The following is a 23,017-nucleotide window of genomic DNA, read 5'->3' as shown; positions in this document are numbered from 1 at the left end:
TGTAATTCAATTTACAATCTAAGGAAAAAAGATCAAAACTTGTCATAAGAATATGTTTCACATTAAATTGATTATATTTTTAATTTGTGCTTTATACCTTAGCAGTAATACTTAGAGCGCTTACCATTTTAATTCTAGTAATTGGAGAACACTTCATGACTGAATAATCAAAATGAATACATGTAATTGGGAAGATGTCGCCTGGAATTTTGGAATTCTACATTTCCTTCAGTTCTTCTTCATTTCTTTGGAATCAACTGCACTGAGAAAAAAAGTATTTTGAAGCAAATTCTCTAGGTTCATAAGCTGGTCCCAATTATTCATAATGTTCACTTGTTAAGGAAACATGAAGAATGGGAGCAGGAGTTGGATGAAATATGACCTCACCACATGCAACTAACTGCCCAAAAGTGTTCTTGATTTCCAATAGAAAACCAATTAATTTAATCAAACGGCTGGGAACATTTCTCTAAAATGTTGTACAGACATTTTGCCAGATGTGAGAAACAAGACTCACATATTAATAAATTTCAGTCTGAGTCAAATTCTGAAGCAGCGAATTTTATTGATACGTACTTGCAAGAACGGGTACCTAACAAGTAAGCACCCTGATCTGAGGGTTACATTCTGATTTATGCTGTTCAGCTGCATCTCTCGGTCCTCCCCTTTCACCCCATTGGTGACTTTTGCTGTAGCGCGTAGCCTATCACAAGCTCTAGCTTCACTCCACCTTTGTCTAGCTTCTCTCCGCCTCTGTTTACTTCTCCCATTACTCTCAGCCTGTTGCCCCTTACTCTTATTTATCTCATTCCTTATATGTGACTATCCTGGCATAGTTTGCTGTCGTCATGTGATCATCCTGCCAAACTAAATTCCATCCGTTGGCCACATCCCTCCTGAGATTGGCACACTATTCTCCTGTTACTGGTACATCCCACTACATGGTCGCTCTGCCCTATCAGTGATAGATAATTCTACCTATTTTTGCTTCTTCTGTTTTCCTATGCCTGGTACATCTCGCTCCACGATTGCTCTGCCTTATTAGTCTTAGATAATTCTACCTGTTTTCGCTTCTCACTCTTTAGCATTTGCATGCGCAGCCCAATTTTATAATATAAGCTTTTGCAGAAGCAGTACCTATTCCCTTATTCTGCACAATTTTAACCCTATACCTTACACCAGATATTTTGCTTCCCAAACTAGCACTGTCCTTAGTGTTTTCTCAATAACATTACCTCTGAGCATTGTGCAGAACATTCACAACTACTAAGAAACTGACGTACTATTATTTTGCTTTAGTCTAATTTGAAACTCTTTCAAGGTGCATTTGTATCAAGTAATTGTTTATTTTAAACTGAATTAAGACTCCCATAATCTGGAACTAGTACCATTTCAAATGATAAATATATATTTGAACACTGACATCAAACAATTATGCATTTCGACTCAAAAAGAAAATCTAGAAGCACCTACTTCATAGGTTTTATTTCCTCAATAATTTCAACATATCACTGGCCATATAGTTTATGGCTGCTCTGCTGATTTTTGTCTAAATTATTTTCAGTATTTAGTTATTTAAAGCCTTAACAAAACACTGCAGCTCTCAGCTGCAGACTACACACAGTTTATGCTGAACATGGAATCATCCTAATGCACCTAATGCAACATAACAAACTGTTTATGTCCTTGTATGCTCACAAGTCGAGTAGATGGAATAACATTGATTTTCAAATTCCTCACCAGTGGTGAGTTACCTGGCCAACACCAAGAATAGATTGCAAAATTACAGGCAGTGGACCCACTATTTTCCAATCTGCACTCACAGCAGGCCAGCCCTCATGTCACGGATGAAGACTCAAAAAATCAACCTTTTATAGTTGATTTGCAATGGAACTAAACATTTTATTGTTTAAACTGCCTCATTCCCCAGCCTGTAACTGTTTAGTTGCCTCCCATCCTTTAATTCTCTCTTCCTATCGCCCATGTCTTTCTGTTTTCTTTTATTTCGTGTAAATCTGAAACACTAGCAGCTAACAGGAAGGAAGTGTAGACTGTAATGCAAGCTTTGAATGACTGCTACAGTTTTTTGAGGTCACCTGACAATTTAACAGTGATAATAATAATATGAATCATCCAGGTAATGAGTTTCAATTTGAAGCACAGTCACAGTGAGTGGATTATAATATCTTGGGTCTTATCTTCCTTCCTACATACTCTCCACATGCCTAGTTATCTATAGTTGGATATCTTGATCTCTTGCTGTTGTAGATAATAAAGTGGATTAAAGCTTAGAAATGTTATCTAAATTCAATCAAACTATAACCACAGGTTATTCCAATAATTTTTGAGGCACAGCATTCTTAACAAGAGTACCGAGACTTGTTTATAATAAAAGGGAAACAAATGTGGACAGCCATTTCACTTTCCCAAATTATTTTTAAACAGTCCTTGCCCGCCAAGTGGAAGTGGGAACTATTTTCTACTTTCAGCCTCTAATGTGAACATCATGTATTTTCCCAGGCCAAATACAAAACACAGATGCAACTCTGCTCCAACTCAATAATATGCTTTAATCCCAAATCATAGATTATAGAATCCTTACAGTGTGGAAACAGGCCATTCGGCCCAACAGGTCCACACCAACCCTCCAAAGACTTACCCATCCAGACCCATTTCCCCTACCCTATTACTCTACACTTACCCTTGACTCCTACACTTAACCTACATATCCTGAACACTATGGGCAATTTAGCATGGCTGGTTCACCTACACTGCACATCTTTGAATTGTGGGTGGAAACCAGAGCACCCGGAGGAAACCCACGCCAACACTGGGAGAATATGTAAACTCCCGAAGCTGAAATCGAACCCACGTCCCTGGTGCTGGGAGGCTGCAGTGCCAACCACCGAGCTACCATGCTGCCCCAGAAAATCTGACAATATTCATTACCGTGTTATGACCATGTAAAAAGGCATTTCCTCAAAGACGTAGTCGGTTAGCTAGTAATCTGTGTGCATAAAATTTTAATTTCCAATTTTAAAATAACTGGTTATAAAGCTTTAATCTAAAATAGGATACGGTTTGTTTATTAAAACAATATTGTTGTAAGTTACTTACATACAAGTTATTTTTAGTTAGTAACTAAATATATAAGGATAAAATGCCAATGACAGATAGTTCTAAAGATAAAATTCAGTTCAATTCTTTAGTTTTTCATTGCAGGACCATAGCTTACAGTTGAACGGTGGTTGAGAAACATAGAAACCTGGAAAACAGGAGTAGGACCAGGCCTTTTCAGCCTTTGAGACTCTCCACAATTCAATATGACCATGACTGATGATCCAACTCAGTATTTGGTTCCTGTTTTTGCCCCACACTCCTGGATCTCTTTCGGCCTAAGGGCTACATCTTTTTGAAAACATTTTTTTTAGCTTCGACCATTTTCTGTGGCAGAGAATTCCACAGGCTCACCACTCATTTGGTGAAGAAATTTCTCCTGATCTCAGTCTTAAATGGCCTATCCCATATCCTCTGACTGTGACTCCTGATTCTTGATTCCCTGGTCATCAGGAACATTCTTCTTGCATTTACGTCATTTAGTCCTGTTAGAACTTTATAGGTTTCTTTGCGATCCCCCTTCGATCTTATAAATTCCAGTGGATACAGTCCTAATAAATCATTGTCTCTTCATAAGTCAACCTTGCCATCCCAGAGATCAGTTTAGTAACCCTTCACAGCATTCCCCCTCTAGCCAGAGGATTCTTCCTCAGACAAGGAGACCAAAAACTGCATGTGAACATTCAGTTCCCATCACTGGGTCTGCCAGCACAATGCCTGGATTCCTTCTTAGCAGAACAAAGAACAAAGAGAACAAAGAAAATTACAGCACAGGAACAGGCCCTTCGGCCTTCCAAGCCTGTGCCAATCCACATCCTCTATCTAAACCTGTCACCTATTTTCTAAGGATCCTTGCCCATTCATGTATCTGTCTAGATACATCTTAAATTATGTTACTATGCCTGCCTCTACCACCTCCGCTGGCAACGCGTTCGAGGGACTCAACACACTCTGCGAAAAGAACTTTCCTCACATATCTCCCTTAAACCTTTCCCCTCTCACCTTAAACATGTGACTCTAGTAATTGAGTCCCCCACTCTGGGAAAAAGCTTCTTGCTATCCATCCTGTCGATACCTCTCATGCTTTTGTAGACCTCAATCACGACCCCCTTCAACCTCTGTCTTTTCAATGAAACTAGTCCTAAACTACTCAATCTCTCTTCATAGCTAGCACCTCAATACCAAGCAACATCCTGGTGAACCTCCACTGCACCCACTCCAAAGCATCCACATCCTTTTGGTAATGTGGTGACCAGAACTGCACACTGTATTCCATATGTGGCCGAACCAAAGTTTTATACAACTGTAACATGACCTGCCAACTCTTGTACTCAATACCCCGACCGATGAAGGAAAGCATGCCATGTGCCTTCTTGACCACTCTATCGACCTGCGTTGCTGCCTTCAGGACACAATAGACCTGAACATCCAGATCAATTCGTACATCAATTTTCCGCAGGGCTTTTCCATTTACCATATGGTTCACTCTCAAGTTGGGTCTTCTAAAATGCACCACCTCACATTTCCCTGGATTGAACTCCATCTGACATTTCTCTGCCCATCTCGTCAATCTATCTATATTTTGCTGTATTCTCCAACAGTCCTCTTCACTACCTGCTACTCCACCAATCTTACTGTCACCTACAGACTTTCCTCCAGATCATTTATGTATATCATAAACAACAGTGGTCCCAGCAATGGATCCCTGTAGAACACCACTGGTCATAATTCTCCATTTTGAGAAACTCCCTTCCACTACTACTCTCTGTCTCCTGTTGCCTAGCCAGTTCTCTGTCAATCTAGCTAGTACACCCTAAACCCCATGCAACTTAACTTTCTCCATCAGTCTACAATGGGGAACCTTACCAAATGCTTTACTGAAGTCCATGTATATGACATCTACAGCCCTTCCCTCATCAATCAACTTTGTCACTTCCTCAAAGATTTCTATTATGTTGGTAAGACATGACCTTTCCTGCACAAAACCATGTTGCCTATCATTGATAAGCCCATTTTCTTCAATTAGGAATAGATCATATCTCTCACTATCTTCTCCAGCAGCTTCCCGGCCATTGACATCAGGCTCACTGGTCTATAATTACTTGAATTATCACTGCTACCCTTCTTAAATGAGGGGACAACATTAGCAATTCTCCAGTCTTCCAAGACCTCACCAGTGTTCAAGGATACTGCAAAGATATCTGTTCAGTCCCCAGCTATTTCTTCTCTCAATTCCCTCAATAATCTTGGATAGATCCCATCTGGACTTGAGGACTTGTCTACCATAATGCCTTTTAGAATACCCGACACTTCCTCCTTGTTTATGCCAGCTTGACCTAGAATATTCAAACACCTATCTCTAACCTCAGCATCCGTCATGACCCACTCCTCAGGGAATGCCGATACAAAGTACTCGTTAAGAATCTTACCCATTTTCTCTGACTTCACATATAACTTTCCTCCTTATTCTTTAAGAGCGTAATGAGGGAATGGGTTGGCCCACTCATTTCTTATATATAAATAAAAGGCTTTGGGATTTTCCTTAACACTGTTAGTTAAAGATATTTCATGAGCCCTTTTCGCCCTCTTAATTCCTTGTTTCAGATTGGTCCTACTTTCCCAACACTTTGTCTGTTTTCAGTCGCCTAGATCTTATGTGTGCTTCCTTTTTCCTCTTAGTTAATCTCACAATTTCACTAATATTCATGGTTCCTTTATCTTGCCATTTCTATCCCTCATTTTCACAGGGACATGTCTATCCTGCACTCTCTTTAAAACCCTCCCACATATCAAATATGGATTTACCTTCAAACAGCTGTTTCCAATCCACATTCCCCAGCTCCTGACAGATTTTGCTATTGCTGGCCTTCCCCCAGTTTAGCACTTCCCTTCAGACCACTCTCATCTTTATCCATGAGTATTCTAAAACTTACTCATTGTGATCACTATTCCCAAAATAATCCTCCACTAAAACTTTAACCACCTCATTCCTCAACACCAGGTTCAGTATGGTCCCTTCCCGAGTTGGACTATTTACAGCCTGCTCTAGAAAACCCTCCTGGATGCTCCTTACAAATCCTGCTTCATTTAGACCTCTGACACTAAGTGAATCCCAGTCAATGTTGGGAAAATTAAAATCTCCTATCACCATCACCCTGTTGCTCCTGCATCTTTCCATAGTTTGCATATTTGTACCTCCATCTCACACTTGCTGTTTGGAGGCTATGGCATCGCCCCAACATTGTTACCTCACCCTTCCTGTTTCTGAGCTCTGCCATATGGCCTCACTGCTCGAGTCCTCCATAGTGCCTCCTTTAGCACAGCTGTGATATCCTCTCTGATCAGTAACGTAACTCCTCCACCCCTTTTACCTCCTTCTCTATCCTGCCTGAAGCATCGATATCCTGGGATATGTATTTGCCAATTATGCTTTCCCTCAACCAAGTCTCAGTAATGGCAATAACATCATACTCCCAGGTACTAGTCCAAGCCCTGAGTTCATCTGTGTTGCCTACTACACTTCCCGCATTAAAACAAATGCACCTCAGACAACCTGTCCCTTCACATTTATCATTTACTCCCTGCCTACTCTTCCCCGAGTCATGCTGACTTCATTATCTAGTTCCTTACAGACTTTAGTTGCTACCTCCTTACTGTCCACTAACCTCCTCATTTGGTTCCCATCGTCCTGCCACATTAGTTTAAACCCTCCCCAACAGTATTAACAAAAGCACCCCCAAGGACATTGGTTCCAGTCCAGCCCAGGTGTAGACAGTCCAATTTATAACAATCCCACCTCCCCAGAACCAGTCCCAATGTCCCAAAAACCTGAACCCCTCCCTCCTGCACCATCTCTCAAGCCATGCATTCATCCTGCCTATTCTTTAATTTCTACTCTGACTAGCACATGGCACTGGTAGCAATCCTGAGATTACTACTTCTGAGGTCCTACTTTTAAACTTGGCTCCTAGCTCCCTAAATTTTGCTTGTAGGACCTCATCCCATTTTTTTACCAATATCATTGGTGCCTACATGCAACACGACAACTGGCTGTTCACCCTCGCCCTTCAGAATGTTCTGGAGCCAATCTGACACATCCCCAACCCATGCACCTGGGAGGCAACATACCATTCGGGAGTCTTATTTTTGACCACATAACTGCCTACCTACTCCCTTTGCAATTAATTCCCCTATGACTACAGTCCTTCCACACTTTTTCCTGCCCTTCTGGGCAGCAGAGCCGACCACGGTGCCAGGAACCTGGCAACTGCTGCCTTCTCCTGGTGAGCTATCTCCCCCAAAAGTATCCAAAACAGTATACCTGTCCTGGAGGGAGATGGCCACAGGGGACACCTGTACTGCATTCCTGATCTTTCTCTGCCTTTTGGTCACCCATTTTCTTTCTCCCTCAACAATCCTAATCTGCAGTGTGAGCTATCCACGATCTCCTTAGCATTGTGGATGCTCTAAAGTGAGTCCAAACACAGCTCCAGAGCTGTCAGGCAGTCTGAGGCTGCAGCTGGACACACTACCTGCACGTGAAGGGTTCAGGGACATCAGCTCCGTCCTTGAGCTCCCACGTTGAGCAAGAGGAGTATAACACGGGTCTGAGATCTCCTGCCATTTTTACTCTTAAGCTTACCTTAGTCCAACTATAATATCAAATAATAGATAAATGAAAAAATAACTTTTTTACCAAACATACAATCACAAAATAGAAAAATCCTTACCTTATCAACACACCACACAGTCTTTTTGTTCATTTAAAGGAGGAGGACAGATGGGAGAAACTACACGTGTAGGTCTCGGATTCAGCTGCTGCCGAAATATATCAGTTCACTCACCTTCCCAGAGTGCACTTCGACCACTCCCACTCAGCTCCTCACTCTCCCTACTCCCACTCAGCTCCTCACTCTCCCCGTTCCCACTCAGCTCCTCACTCTCCCCGTTCCCACTCAGCTCCTCACGCTCCCCGCTCCCGCTCAGATCCCCGCTCTCCCCACTCTCCCTGCTCAGCTCCCTGCTCTCCCCGCTCCCACTCAGCTCCCCACTCCCCTGCTCCCACTCAGCACCCCACTCCCCCGCTCCCACTCAGCTCCCTACTCTCCCCGCTCAGATCCCCGCTCTCCCCACTCTCCCCACTCAGCTCCCTGCTCTCCCCACTCACACTCAGCTCCCCGCTCTCCCCACTCACACTCAGCTCCCCTCTCTCCCCACTCTCCCCACTCCCACTCAACTCCTTGCTCTCCCCACTCTCCCCACTCCCACTCAGCTCCTTGCTCTCCCCACTCTCCCCGCTCCCACTCAGCTCCCCGCTCTCCCCGCTCCCACTCAACTCCCCGCTCTCCCCGCTCACACTCAGCTCCCCACTCTCCCCGCTCTCCCCACTCCCACTCAGCTCCCCGCTCTCCGCGCTCTCCCCGCTCCCACTCAACTCCCCGCTCTCCCCGCTCACACTCAGCTCCCCACTCTCCCCGCTCTCCCCACTCCCACTCAGCTCCCCACTCTCCCCGCTCTCCCCACTCCCACTCAACTCCCCGCTCTCCCCGCTCACACTCAGCTCCCCATTCTCCCCACTCCCACTCAGCTCCCAGCTCACACTCAGCTCCCCGCTCTCCCCGATCCCACTCAGCTCCCCGCACTCCCCACTCCCACTCAGCTCCCCACTCTCCCCGCTCTCCCCGCTCACACTCAGCTCCCCGCTCTCCCCACTCCCACTCAGCTCCCCGCTCTCCCCGATCCCACTCAGCTCCCCACTCTCCCCGCTCTCCCCGCTCACACTCAGCTCCCCACTCTCCCCGATCCCACTCAGCTCCCCACTCTCCCCACTCCCACTCAGTTCACTCACCTTCCCAGAGTGCACTTCGACCACTCCCACTCAGCTCTTCACTCTCCCTACTCCCACTCAGCTCCCGCTCTCCCCGTTCCCACTCAGCTCCTCACTCTCCCCGCTCCCACTCAGCTCCTCAATCTCCCCGCTCCCACTCAGCTCCCGCTCTCCCTGCTCAGCTCCCCACTCTCCCCACTCTCCCCGCTCCCACTCAGCTCCCTACTCTCCCCGCTCAGATCCCCGCTCTCCCCACTCCCACTCAGCTCCTTGCTCTCCGCGCTCTCCCCGCTCCCACTCAACTCCCCGCTCTCCACGCTCTCCCCGCTCCCACTCAACTCCCCGCTCTCCGCGCTCTCCCCGCTCCCACTCAGCTCCCCACTCTCCCCACTCCCACTCAGCTCCCCACTCTCCCAGCCCCCACACAGCTCCCCACTCTTCCCGCTCCCACTCAGCTCCCCGCTCTCCCCACTCCCACTCAGCTCCCCGCTCTCCCCGCTCACAATCAGGTCCCCGCTCTCCCCACTCCCACTCAGCTCCTTGCTCTCCGCGCTCTCCCCGCTCCCACTCAACTCCCCGCTCTCCGCGCTCTCCCCGCTCCCACTCAGCTCCCCACTCTCCGCGCTCTCCCCGCTCCCACTCAGCTCCCCACTCTCCCCGCTCACAATCAGGTCCCCGCTCTCCCCACTCCCACTCAGCTCCCCACTCTCCCCGCTCACATTCAGCTCCCCGCTCCCCCCACTCCCACTCAGCTCCCCGCTCACACTCAGCTCCCCGCTCTCCCCACTCTCACTCAGTTCCCCAATCTCCCCGCTCACAATCAGGTCCCCGCTCTCCCCACTCCCACTCAGCTCCCCACTCTCCCCATTCCCACTCAACTCCCCACTCTCCCCGCTCACACTCAGCTCCCCACTCTCCCCACTTCCTCTCAGCTCCCCGCTCACACTCAGCTCCCCGCTCCCCCCACTCCCACTCAGCTCCCCACTCTCCCCATTCCCACTCAACTCCCCACTCTCCCCGCTCACACTCAGCTCCCCACTCTCCCCACTTCCTCTCAGCTCCCCGCTCCCACTCAGCTCCCCGCTCTCCCCACTCCCACTCAGCTCCCCACTCTCCCCGCTCACACTCAGCTCCCCGCTCCCCCCACTCCCACTCAGCTCCCCACTCTCCCCGCTCACATTCAGCTCCCCGCTCCCCCCACTCCCACTCAGCTCCCCGCTCACACTCAGCTCCCCGCACTCCCCACTCTCACTCAGCTCCCCGCTCTCCCCACTCTCACTCAGTTCCCCACTCTCCCCGCTCACAATCAGGTCCCCGCTCTCCCCACTCCCACTCAGCTCCCCACTCTCCCCATTCCCACTCAACTCCCCACTCTCCCCGCTCACACTCAGCTCCCCACTCTCCCCACTTCCTCTCAGCTCCCCGCTCCCACTCAGCTCCCCGCTCTCCCCACTCCCACTCAACTCCCCACTCTCCCCGCTCACACTCAGCTCCCCGCTCCCCCCACTCCCACTCAGCTCCCCGCTCACACTCAGCTTCCCACTCTCCCCGCTCTCACTCAGCTCCCCGCTCTCCCCACTTCCTCTCAGCTCCCCGATCCCACTCAGCTCCCCACTCTCCTCACTCCCACTCAGCTCCCCGCTCTCCCCACTCCCACTCGGCTCCCCGCTCTCCCCGCTCCCACTCAGCTCCCCGCTCTCCCCGCTCCCACTCAGCTCCCCACTCTCCCACTCAGCTCCCCACTCTCCCCACTCCCACTCAGCTCCCCGCACTCCCCACTCTCCCCGCTCACAATCAGCTCCCCGCTCTCCCCACTCCCACTCAGCTCCCCATTCTCCCCGCTCCCACTCAGCTCCCCACTCTCCCCGCTCTCACTCAGCTCCCCGCTTACACTCAGCTCCCCGCTCTCCCCACTCCCACTCAGCTCCCCACTCTCCCCGCTTTCACTCAGCTCCCCGCTCTGCCCGCTCTCACTCAGCTCCCCGCTCTCCCTGCTCCCACTCAGCTTCCCCCCGCTCCCACTCAGCTCCTTGCTCTCCCTACTCCCACTGCTGGTCCAGAACTGGGATGATTTCTGGACACCTTCTGTTAGTAACTCCCAATTACAGAGTTGTGTATCTAAACTTGTTGCCTGGTATTCACAGTTAATTCAGCTGAAAGTGGTGCCCAGAATGGTATTCACAAGTTCTCCTGAAGTGCTTGCATCCCAAGGCTGTTCCCTTTCACACTTTTCTATACTTCGAAGCTGAAAATGCTTGCTATCCCAAACTGTCAAATTATACTTCCATTTTGATTATTGGGTTAGCACTAGTCTGGAGAATATTTCCATCCATTGTCCTTTAGCTGAGATAATTAACAATCAACTGTCTCAGCCATTAATTTGAATGGTTCTCATTCTTCAAAGTTTGGTGGGAAAGGAAGGATCTATTCACACCTTCAGGGAAGCTACTCTCAGTGTGTTTCTGTCTACTCTTACAGAAATGCTCATTCCATTTTAAATGGCTTGTGATCCTTCTTGAGAGAAACTTGGTCTAGACTCCACAGTTACATAAATTGATATTGTATCCACAAGAGAAGTCAGGTGACTTTTGCCAAGTTACTTCAGGAACCAAAACTAAAACATTTCATGTGTCCATGTTAGTTTGTTATGAAAATCTATAATGTCACAATCACACAATTATGGCAACTGTAACTGTGTGGTATGTTCCTGGATCCCCACATTAACCATCTTTTCAGTCTATCTAATTAGTATTCCCAAATTGTGCTGAGATTCTGGATAAAATCATTACTGGTGAAGACTTCTCATCAGCAGAGAGACATGCTGCAAGTAAAGACTGAAATAATCAAATGTCCAAGAGGATGCAATGATAAATTGTAGCAAGACCTGAAGTGAGCGGGGTAATCATTTGTTGAAAGCATCAAGATAGTGAGTGGGAGGCTTGTGGATTTGGGGAAGTTTACCAGATGACTTTTGAAGATTAGTCAAGAGAATAAAGTTTGTGGGATAGCATCCAAGATAGGCTAGAAAATGTTTTATTTTATTGTTTTTAGGGATGTACCATTTGCTGCCCATTTGTAATTGCTCATGAGAAGGAAGTGGTTAGCCAGTTTCTCAAGTCCCTGCAGTTCACCTTGTGTGTAATCGGTGAAAGAAATGGCTGGAATTTCTTTTGCCATTTCACGCTTTCTTGTGCTTTCACATCTTTCTGTTACTACTCAGTATGTATTTTTAGTGACTGTGCATACTCTAGTAATGCTCAATCTGAAGTAAAAGTTGACCCCCGACTTATAGTCGTAAATAGAAACCCTTTTTTTACTTGCCACCAGTTCAATGCTGAAGTCAAACCTACACTGGTACAAACTTACTTACTGATCGATCATAGGATAGAGGACACTTTTCAGCTTCTCATATCCATATACAATTAGCTTATCATGTCAAGGTCACTCCCTCTAATATGACAATGTTCCATCATGATAGAACAATAGATATACATCCCAGTTCAAAACTGAATGCTGTTGAATTTACACAGCAGACAGATAACTGTGCAGCAGGCTGAGAATTCTAAGGTATTGTAAAAGAACATTAGAGATTGGAGGAAGCTCTCTATAGCTGATGTAGGTGTCTAAGATTAAATGTGTGAACAGAGGAAAGTCCAGTTTGTGGCTGCAGTTGGAAGACAAATTTGCAAAACACGTCAACAAAAATTACTAGAATGGACACAGTTTCTTGAGGATCTGTCTGAATTTTCACCCTAAAACGTGTAAGAAAATGAGGCCCTGCAGATTTTAAAGCCAGCCCTGAATGGTGAATCGGGTTTATGAAAGGAAACAATTTTGCATTGCAACAGAAGGCTAAAAGTTCACAGTTTCTCACCACAATACTTTACGGCAAACTTGCATTTCAGCAGTTTCTAACCAAGCATCGACAAATGAATGCATACAGGTTGTCATGTACTGGGAACATGGATGAGACTCCCATGAGTTTTGACATGCCAGCCAGTCAAATAGTGAACAAAGTTAGAGATAGAGATTAAACAATAAGTGAAGTCAACTGACTGTGAAAAGTATATTTATCATTGTGCTGATGTGCATGTCCAACCAAAAAAAAAGCCAATAGTGCTATTTAAGAGAAAAATTCTGAAAGCACAATGCCCAAAAGGAATGGTTGACTACATTCACCCTAAAAGAATAATTAGATGAAGGTGGCTTTAAAATATGGCTGAGAAAAGTCTAGAGTTTTCAATCTAGAGAAATTATGTGAAGTAAAACATCTTCTCTGGGACCTGTCCACTTTGTTGCCCAAATTAGATTGCAAAATAGTGACCCTGAGGTGATTCCTGGTGATCTAAACTGCCTTGTTCAACTATTGGATGTCACTCAAAACAAGATATTCAAAGATAATGAGGGAAAGAAGGGATATTCAGAAGGGAGAAGACATTCACCAAACAAAACAGTATTCGGGCTGTGAAGTCGAATATCCACGTTACCAGCGGTGAAACATTCAATAAGTTTGACTCTTTGTACAACTATTGTGAACAGGTCATCAAACAAACAAAAAAGCATTCACGTCACTGGACAGCTTTTCCGTGATGAAGGGTTTTTGCCCGAAACATCGACTTTCCTGCTCGTCGAATGTTGCCTGACCTGCTGTGCTTTTCCAGCACCACCCTAATCTTCACTCTCATCTCCAGCATCTGCGGTACCACTTCTGCCTAGCTTTTCCAGTCTTGAGACCATTGTCAAGAATGAAACAATTGTAACTGAAAACTATTTCAAAACTAACTGATGATACCCTATGGTAACCAATATTTTAGACTGCATTTTCTATTGTTTATATTTTAATGATGGTCACCAGCGAGACATTGGATGAAGATGGATTTCAACATCCCCCCAAAATGTTACTCATGTAAAGATCAACCATCAAATTTTTAATGAAAAATCTAGTCTCGAAAAGTGGATTTTTACATGCGTATAGACAATAGTATGATTCTCTCTGAATGCTGTTCATCTTCACCCTCCTTATCCTTGTTTCGAGATCACATAATTTATCAACAAATTTTAAAACAAATTTATTCTTATGGATAACTTTTAAGAGAGTAATTTGCATCAAGTTACTTCAAAATAAGGGAGAAAAAGGTTGGGGGCGATGAGGAGGGAGAGCCTGGTGGAATTGACACATTAACCTAACTTCTGTTCAAAGAGAACAAAAAGGACTTGAGTTTATGTGGCATCTTTGATTAATACAAGGCATCCCAAAAGTCTTTGCAGCCAATGTGGTACTTTTGCAATGCACTCACCATTGTAATATGGAAAATGTGACAGCTAATTTCCATAAATGTCACTGCGATAGTGAACAGATAAAATGCCTTTGTGGTGTTGATTGAGAAGCACAGATTGGCCAGCACATCAGGCACTCTTCGTACTAGAACATCAACGTAGGAAAGTCCTAGAAAGGAAGGCAAGGTCAAAGAAATAAGCTTGACAAAATTCTCAGAGAATTTGAAAGAGATGCATCAGGACAGAGGAGCTCTGAAAGAGAATTCTAGAGGACAAGTCGTAATGATTGAATGTTCTGTCAACAACAGTGGATGAACAGGGGATAAAATGCCGAATAATTCAAACTCAGTAAAGCAGAGCATGAATGTTTCCATCAAAATCCCCACACCTCAGCAAGGTTGAACCAATGTGGCAAAACAATATTTCTCTTGGCATTGACTTGAGTTCCATGCCTTGCCTAATCCATCATTGATGCTATTTATTTCCATCTCCACTACATCATAAATTTCTGTGCTGACTCTATCCAACAATGCCAAAATACTGCTTTAGCCATTTACTACAGCCAACTTAAACACACTTTGTCAGCACTCCAAAACTCAGCTCTATACAAACACAAAATTATTTAACACACTGTAATAAGTGTCCTATCTCACACTATGCAGCACTCAATTATCACTGTGTTTGCCTCTAACCTCTAATGAATCTTAAGGATTGAACACATCAAACCTAAAACATATATTCCTGATTCACCTTGTATCTCATCCACACCTACACATCCATCTTCCAGCCTCATCAGCTAAATGCCTACTCTCTCTGGATTCATTTGTTTCCTCTTTCTCAACCATCACTTTTACCATCACCACTACCATACTTCTGGACTACAATTTCAGAATGAATCTTGCCCTACAGTCAAGGAATTTTTGCCTTAAACCATTAAGGAGATTATCCTTTCCAACCCTCACCTCAAAATCTATCTTTCATTGTTCTTCCAATAGCTCTTCTCCCACTGTTATTGTAAGAGAGATGTGCTAGCACTGGAGAGGATGCAGAGAAGATTTACCAGGATGTCGCCTTGTTGGAGAGTTTCAGTCATGAAGACAGATTGGGCACACTGGGGTTGTTTTCCTTGCAAGAGAGGACATTGAGATGGGACATGATTAAGATGTACAAAATAATGAGGAGCATAGATAGGTGGACAAGAAGAGACTTTACCTCTTGGTGGAGGAATCAATGACCGGGGTGATAGATTTAAGGTAAAGGACAGAAGATTTCCAGGAAATTTGAGGGAAAATGTTTTCACCCAGAAACCCTCATAAGATTAAAGTAGTTAGATGTGCACGTTTCTGGCCCTAGTGCTGGAAAATGAGATTAGAATAGACACGTGGTTGACTTAGACTGGTGCACTTGCAATGGGTCAAAGGTCCTGTTTCTGTGTTGTAGATCTCTATGACTCTGTGCTGCGAATTAATTTTTGTCTCTGAATGAAAGCCACTTTGGGATGTTTCACTAACAGTTTAAAATTTTTGTGCATTGCCATTCCTCTTGAATGGGACAACTAGCTAATAACTGATAGAACGTAATAATTAAGGAGTCAAAAATATTGGCAGAAAGTTAAAACTGGGTGTTGTTGTGTGCATTGGGAAGCTGTCAAACTGAAGACTGATTACACACAGGAAGAGCAGAAGAGGTCAGAGAACAGAATCTCAGAGCACACAGGAGAAGGAATTGCAGGAGATTTGCTTTCCACTCTAGGATGAGAAACGCAAGTGTGTGATGCCACAGAAGTGAATCATGGTAAAACATTAATTGAGAATGATGGATTAGTTCAAAGGCTACAGAAGTCAAGTGAAAAAAAAAGGAATAATCAACTCCTGGCACAGCGAAATTAAATATCGATTCAAGTTATTCCCAGTTCCGTGATCAGACTGAAAGGATCTGAGCAGGAAGCGAGTGGCATGGAGTTGTGTTGTGATGGTGTGTTTGGGCACAGAGATGTTTGAGAGGAAGAGCCTGTAAATAGACAATCGAGACATTGACATGGTGAAAAAATGTCCAAGTAAAGACAGCAGTTGAGTATTCCACCATTATTAAGCTAAGAAATGATAATTAAGTGGTCACTTGTGGTTAGAAGAATGGTACAGTGCAGAAGACCTTATGTACACTACCTTCTTAAGAACAATTAGAGATAGGCCAATATTTATTGTCCATCTCTAATTGTCCTTGAGAAGATGGAGCAATTATACCAAGAATACGATTAGGGAGGAGGTGCAAGGAATTTGACCCAATGACAGTGAAGGAACAACAATATATTTCCAAGTCAAGTTAATATTGGTGCAGATGAGTGTTTCCATGCATCTGCTGCTTTTATTCTACTAGATGATAGGAACTGTGTGTTTAAAAGAAGCTGTCTAAGGCTCCTCAGTGAATTTCTGCAGTGCATCTTCTCAACAGTACACACTGCTGCTCCTGCGCAGTAATAGTGGAAGGCATAAGTGTTTAACTTGTAGGGTGAAATGCCAATCAAGTGAGTTGTTTTGTCCTGGTTGTCAAGTTTCTTGAGTGTTGCTGGAGTTGCATTTATTCAGACAAATGATTAATATTCCAACACATCCATTCTCTGCAGCTGGATCCTCAGTTCCCTGACCCACAGGCCACAGTGAAGATTGGGGACAATATTTCATCCTCACTTACACTCAACACTGGAACCCCCCCCCAGGGGTACATACTCAGTCCCCTACTGTACTCGCTGTATATCCATGACTGCGTTGCTAAATACCAGACTAATGCCATTTACAAGTTCACTGATGACACCACCATACTCGGTCAAATCTCAGATGGTGATGAAGCAGACTACAGATGGGAAGTGGAAAAATGGTGCACTGAGAACAACCTAGCTCTCAATGCCATAAAAACCAAGGAACTCATTATTGACTTTAGGCAAGATGGTACTCATACCCCCCAACACATTAACTGCACAGAGTGGAGAGTGTCAAGCTCCTGGGAGTGGTCATCAATAACAAGCTTTCTTGAACTCTTCATGTGGATGCACCAGTTACAAAGGCCCAAAGATGTTTCTCCTTCCTCCGGCAGCTGAGAAAATTGGGCATGATGGCGAATATCCTTGCCAACTTTTATAGGTACGTCATCGAGAGTATTCTGTCTGGATGTACCACTACCTGGTATGGCAACTGTACCATTCAAGATCGGAGACAGTTACAGAGAGTGGTGAACTCAGCCCGGACAATCACAAAGGCCAACCTCCCATCTACAGAATCCATCTACCAAACCCACTGTCAAGGAAAGGCTGCCAGCATTCTCAAAGATCCATCCCACCTTGGCAATATTTTTCTACAACCTCTACCATCGGGAAGAAGGTACAGAAGCCTGAACACACGCACCAGCAGGTTTTGAAACAGTTTCTACCCTGCTATTGTTAGAATACTGAATGGACTCATAAACTCTTAGCATTTGCCTGTACCTGTGTTTTTGTTATGCCACTGTTTATCTCTTATTTACTTAACTATGCTATTTAACTCTGTGATCTGCCTGGATTTATCGCAAGACAAAGCTTTTCACTGTACCTCGGTACACGTGACAATAAATTCAATTCAATTCAATTCACATTCCTGACTTTTACCTTGTAGATGGTGGAGAAGGGAGTTAGAAAGTGAGTTACTTGCCACAGAATTCCTAGCCTCTGGCTTGCTCTTGTAGTCACAGTATTTAGATGGTGAATCCTGTTCAACTGATGCTGATAGTAGAGAATTCAGCGATGGTAATGCCATGAAGGTGATGGTTAGAATCTGACTATTTGGAGATGGACATTGACTGGGATTTATGTGGTGTGAATGTTATCTGCAACTTGTCAGCCCGAACCTGCAACTCGTCAGCCCAAACCTGCATGCTGTCACGGTCTTGCTGTATTTGGCCATGGAATGCTTCAGTTTCTGAGGAGTCATGAATGGTACTGACCATTGTGCAAAGATTAATGAACATCCCCATTTCTGATCTTATGATGTGAAACATTGGAAACATAAAATAGTGACCTCAATTTTGAAGATGGAGAAATGCATATGTCGGAGACTAAAGAAAGCGTGTCTGATGTCAGGATTCAAGTCCATGCTGTGGATCATTTTTCTCTTCATGTGATTGGCGGAGACAGTGGATATTCGATTTTAAAATGAGGCCTGCTGCACTTGCAGGTTTTCTCTCTCATTCTCTATTTTTCTTCTTTTTCTCTTGTTTGTCTTAATTTGTTTGTCTTTCTACTCCCCTGCCTATGCCCCAGTGTTTATGTATTTGCGTTTCCATTTTATATCTCTACTTTATTGCACTGATGATCTCTTTTGTCATCCAACAGGATTTTGGCTGTAGGCCACTCAACTCACTGTCTTTCAGTTGTTTGCATATCAATTGATCTTAACTCTCTTCTCAATGCTTTATTCCAACTCAAATATTCTATCTAGCTTTAACCTTCAGTTGTTCGAAGAAGGGTCTGATCAGAAAAGTCTTAATAGAAAGAACCAGCATCCATATTGAAACTTTCCCATAGTACAACTTCCCAAACTCAGTATAGCCAATGGGGTACTTTTTTTGAAGTGTTGGCATTGTTGTAATGCTAATAAAAAACAGCAGCCAATATGTGTGCAGTTAAGTCTCACAGATACTAATGTGACAATGACCAAATTATCCCTTTTAGCATTAGTGATTGCAGAATTAGCTAGGGACATCTCAAAATCCCTGTTCTTCTCTCAATAATGGGATCTACCTGAAGGAGTAGATGGGGCTGAAGTTAAGATTAAACAAAATGAAAAAGAATTCAAAGCTTGAGTAACAATTTATTATTACCAAGAATGTTAAAATAAATCCACACACTCATTAGCTGACAAGCCCAAAAAAGGTCTACATTATTAAAGTACATGGGAATTGTTTAATTTATAAAAAATGGAATTATTCTGTACAAAATGAAACAGCATGGAGGTTGAATTTCTTTCCAATAATTATCTTTTGTTTCTTATTTAATCATATTTTTTACTGTAAGGTTAAATATGCCATTAAAATTAGCACAATTATAACTTTCAAAGTTCATTTTTAACACTTAATGAGATATAGTAAATTTATCAAACAACATAATGCCAGGAAGATAGCATGGAGGACTGTCAATATCAGACAGCACGGCTTCTATGTATTTCTGCCACGTGCAAGAGCACTCTGGGAGTCACATTGTTTGGTTCAGGATTGGGTCAGTGTAAAATGGGAAATGTATGTTGGAATACTGCCAGAATCTTTGCCGGATGTTGTTTATGCATCAACACAGTCTGAGCAAATCACTGGTAAACATCAACCACGTAGTCACTAATCTTTACTTTGACCTTCCTTCTTGCAATCAACATCTCACTTTTCTTTGACGACTGTCCAAGAATTTAAAAATACTGTTGAACAATGAAAATATGTTTCGTTGATAATAATTTAAGATTGCTGCTTGTAACGCGAAGAATGAATTGTAAACATGTCTGGATAAAAGTATAAAGATTCAAGGCAGTAAGAAATGCAGGACTTGGAAAGAGAGCAATTTCTATCAGGTGACAGGTAAGACAGGTCAAAGTTTGGAATTATTCAGTTAGGTCACAGGATTCTCCACCAATGCAAAGAACAGATGTTATGGGTAGCACAAGTCACCACCCAACCAGATTCAAACACGATTTAAGCCCAACATCTAAACTACAGTCAAACCAAATTCAAACCTTCCCATCCAAATTCATTTTAAATATCAAGAGCATTCCTATTCCAATGTTTACTCCCCATCCATTGAACTGAGAGGAAAAATGGTTTCTGAAATCAAGATTGTATCTAGTTTCTGGATGACTTGAGATTGCAAATACCTTTTTTTTACCTTTGAGTGAGGGATGGACAGAGACTTGAGACAGAAATAGATAACAAATGAGAAATAGAAAAGCCCAATATAGAACACTGGAAATGACAAGCAAACAAAAAAAATCAAATAAATGGATGTGGGTCTTCCTCTCAATTCTGCACAACTGCACTTTCCTCGGAACCTGTAATCTTTTCAGCAATGCACCACTATATTTGAATATAGATTAAAAACTTCCTTATGTCATGAAGCAAAATTATCTACATTATGAAGTTATACATAGATGATGCAGTAGTGAAACAACATTAGGATTAATTTGCAACTGCTGCAGAGTGAGCTACTTAAAAAATGAAGCTTCCACCTTACAAGTCTTCTAATCACTAATTAATTCAGACATCATTAGGTCACAATATACACCTACCTCTTATATACAATATTTACTCATTCTCCAAAACACTGTTACTTGGTTCCTACTGTGTAGATCCTATAGGGATGCGTCCTCTCCAGAGTACTAACTCCTCTGGAGTTACTATGACTTACTTAAATATCAATAGTTTTCAGTACTACAAACTTACTGAGACACATTCATGCGCTCATATCACATCAAATAGATGGCTAACTTCAATATCAGACAATAACTGCTCCCTTAGCCACATCAATAGAAAATACCCCTTAAATTACAAAATTTTAATCTTGTGATTCACAAGCCAATAAATTTCAATATATGTCTTAAACAAATTCTGGAAAAATAAACAAAAAGTAATTTATTTTTACTTAGATTGTGGGATGTGGGTATGGCTGATAATGTCAGTATTATGGCCCAGCGCTCATAATCTTCCAGACAGTAAAAATGAGTCACCTTCTTGAACTATTGCATTCTTTGTGGTGAAGGTACACCATGGGTGCTGTTAGGGGAATGAGTTTGAGGTTTGTTTTTTATCCAGCAAATGGTATAATGCTGCAATGCATCTTACAGACAGATTGCACAATGCAGCATTGTGGAGAAAGTGAGGACTGCAGATGCTGGAGATCAGAGCTGAAAATGTGTTGCTGGAAAAGTGCAGCAGGTCAGGCAGCACCCAAGGAGCAGGAGAATCGACGTTTCGGACATGAGCCCTTCTTCAGGAATCCTGCCCAATGCAGCATTGTGTCAGTAATGGTGGGAGTGAATGTTTAAGGTTGTAAATGGTGTGTGAATCAAATGGGTTAGCTTTGTCCTGGATTTTTTTTTTAGCTTTGTGAGTATTTATCAAACTGTACTCCTTCAGGCAAGTGTAAAGTGTATTCCGTCACAACGTTGACCTGTGCCTTGTCGATGGCAGACAGGCTTCAGGAAGTCAGGAGGTGAGTTACCAGCCACAAAATACCCAGCTTCTGACCTGGGCTTGGAGCCACACAGTGTTTATATAACTGATCCAGTCAAAGTTCTTATCAATGGTGGCACGGTGGCTAGCACTGCTGCCTCACAGCGCTAGAGACCAGGGTTCAATTTCCGCCTCAGGCAACTGTGTGTGGAGTTTGCACATTCTCCCCGTGTCTGCATGAGTTTCCTCCGAGTGCTCCAGTTTCCTCCCATAGTCCAAAAATGTGCAGATTAGGTGAATTGGCCATGCTAAATTGCCCATAGTGTTAGGTGAAGGGGTAAATGTAGGGGAATGGGTCTGGGTGGGTTGCTCTTTGGAGGATTGGTATGGACTTGTTGGGCCGAAGGGCCTGTTTCCACACTGTAAGTAATCTAAAAGTTTAATGGTAATGCTCAGAGGCAATGGGTAACAATAGTAGCATCACTGAATGTGAACAGAATGCACTTTGATTTTCTCTTGTTTGTGATGTTCACTCCCTGGTCCTTGTGTGGTACAATTGTTACTTGCCATTTATTAGTGCAGACCTAAAATCCTGCTGCAGTGTCTGGAGATGCAACGTTTAGTCTACATTGACCACAACCATGTTCCTATGCGTTCGGAATGATTCCAATCAGTGCGGAGTTTGTCCCTCTTTCCTTCTGACTTAAGTTTTGCTAGGGCACCTTGATGCTACACTTTGATATCGAGGGCATTCACTTTCACTTCACATCTGAATTTAGATTTGTTCTTGCTAGGAAAAATGCTGTAATGAGGTCTGGAGCTGAGCAGTCCTGATGGAACTTAAACTGAGCGTCCCAAGCTAAGTGCCTTTTGGTGACACTGTCAATATCACTGACTGAAATTTTGCTGATGACTGGGAGGAGACTGATGGGGTTGCAATTGGCCAGGTTGGATTTTTCCTGTTATGAGGACAGAACATATCAGAGTAATGTTCCACTTTGTTGTATGACATAATCAGCACCTGCCATAGGTAGGATAATATTTTTAGGCCACTTCTTGTTCAAGACACAAACCAGTCTTGACAGACACATTAAATATTATCAGCATGATTCACAGTTGACTTTATTAAAAGAGACATAAAAGTTGCAGTTCAAACTATTTATGTTTCTGAAATTGCCATACAAAAGCAAAATTTATCATTTGTCACACGTAAAATGGACAAAATTAGTTGGTTTCCTTAACATTATTCAACAGGGAAGCAATGGATTGAATAGAAGCCCATACCTCACTGAAGACTCTTATCTGCAACATACATGTGAAAACAACTATCTTATCAACTCCATTTTTCAGTTACAATGTTATTAACATTGCTTCACTTTCTGTTCAGTAACAGTGCTGATATTGATCATAATTACAAGATAAAACTGGCTTTTAGGAGACTGATATTTTTTGGGCTTCCAAAGAATATATTCTTTGACAATGTATTTCTCTTACAGCGTTTTTCATTCAGTGAATCCTAATTATCAAGATTCAAATTAGCACAGGACAAATAAGATTAAAGAAATACATTTCTGACTCAGTGACTAGTGGGTCCTAGTTCATGGCACACTGGCACAGGAT

The sequence above is a fragment of the Hemiscyllium ocellatum genome, chromosome 1 (genome assembly GCF_020745735.1).
Source record: "Hemiscyllium ocellatum isolate sHemOce1 chromosome 1, sHemOce1.pat.X.cur, whole genome shotgun sequence".
Lineage (NCBI taxonomy): Eukaryota > Metazoa > Chordata > Chondrichthyes > Orectolobiformes > Hemiscylliidae > Hemiscyllium > Hemiscyllium ocellatum.
Note: the sequence above shows the minus strand (reverse complement) of the source record.